The following is a 1,565-nucleotide window of genomic DNA, read 5'->3' as shown; positions in this document are numbered from 1 at the left end:
TACCACTAAGACTCTAGGGCAAAAGAGGGATTGGCTTAAGGAGAGTTGACAGAGGGAAATTGATGGAAGGGGTGATGCTAATCAAGAGGCATTGTACTTATAAGTTGACATATTGAATTGGAACCACTACTTAAAGATAATTTTTTTAAGAAGAATAGAAGTCCATGAAGTTCTTCAAGTGCAAAATTTTTTTTGGAGTTTTGTCATGTTATTGATATATTTCCATCTGATTCTCCTGGATATATATGAAAATACAGGTAGGAGAAGGTGGGGTAGCCAGAGAAGTATATTAGACCTTCATTTTGTTTTTTTAGGGATTATTTTATTCCTGTTAAAATAAAAAAGAAAAGAGTTTCAGTGAATAAAAGGAGGTTTAACCCAATGCTAACTCCCTTTGTTGTTGTCGTTGTTGTTGTTTTGGTAAGCATTAATGGCAACAGTTTTGGGGATCTGATCCAAGACCTATCCATAAACCTCTTTTCTCCAGGCACATATAAACTAGTGGTGACATGTAATACCATCTGGATGAGAAATAGGAATAAGATTGCTGTCTGAGGGGGCTTGCTTTCCTGATAGAAATAAGAGACTGAACTGGCAATCATCCATGCCTTTGGTTCCTTTCTGCTTCCTGCCTGGAATGTAGACACTGATAATTTGAGATGCAGTATCAGTTTCTAGTTAGAAGGCAGTATGAAGAGTAAAACCTTTACCTTGAAGAGAGTGGAAAATAATGTTCAAAATTAGTCTGAGTCCATTAGTTGCTTTAAGAAAACAAACGTCCCACCATTTTTTTCTGTTTGTAACAGGAAAATTCTATATGGGTAAACCTTTATTTTATTTTTTTTTGTTTTGTTATTTGGAACTCAACTCATTCCTCATCAATTCCAAGTTTTAAACTTGCTAGCTACCGGTCATAAAGTGAGTACTTATAATGTATTGAGTACTGTACTAAATGCTTTACATATTTTAATTCAGTCCATAGGGAAACTGTGGGGTAGGTAATGCTTTACTACATACAGATAGCAAGCAAACACAAAGGATGGAGCTTGGATTCCTATGTGACTAGATGCATCTATAATTGAAGAAACCAGTACTGAGAAATATTAAACAATTTTATATAACTAGTACATAACAGGTATTGTCAGTCATGCTTAAAACTTTTAATATCAGTGCCCGCTTCAGCAGCACATATACTAAAATTGGAAGGGTACAGAGATTAGCATAGCCCCTGCACAAGGATGACATGCAAATTTGTGCAATGTTCCATATTTTTTACCTATTGCAACAATGATACAAGACGCTATGTTGGAAATGAACTTTACTGGGGGGGGGAGAGAAGCAGGGGAGTGCGGGAGGTGGGGGAGGGAAGGGATAGTGGGAAAACAACAAAAGAGTGGATAACAATGCTTGACAAGAAATGTACTCATTGCCTTACTCCTGTAACTACAGCACCTCTGTTACAGCATCTTTACCATAAAATAAAATTTCAAAAATCTTGTAATAACAAATTTCCCAAGTTATAAGAAGCTTGTTTTGCCTGCATTTGATTTGTTGTGAGGTATAAA

The 1,565-nt window shown here is 36.0% G+C and overlaps 1 non-coding gene across 1 annotated transcript; it reads left to right on the top strand.

Annotated features, from left to right (window-relative positions):
* Window positions 1–1,169: 1,169 nt before the first annotated feature.
* LOC138810312 (U6 spliceosomal RNA) lies at window positions 1,170–1,273 on the top strand. The gene has a single exon (XR_011367107.1). It is a non-coding gene; the product is annotated as a U6 spliceosomal RNA (small nuclear RNA).
* The last annotated feature ends 292 nt before the right edge of the window (window positions 1,274–1,565 follow it).

The sequence above is a fragment of the Dipodomys merriami genome, unplaced genomic scaffold (assembly GCF_024711535.1).
Source record: "Dipodomys merriami isolate MVZ:Mamm:240054 unplaced genomic scaffold, mDipMer1.0.p SCAF_5, whole genome shotgun sequence".
NCBI classification, from domain to species: domain Eukaryota; kingdom Metazoa; phylum Chordata; class Mammalia; order Rodentia; family Heteromyidae; genus Dipodomys; species Dipodomys merriami.
The sequence above is the reverse complement of the archived record's forward strand: the minus strand, read 5'-3'. Positions and strand labels throughout refer to the sequence as shown.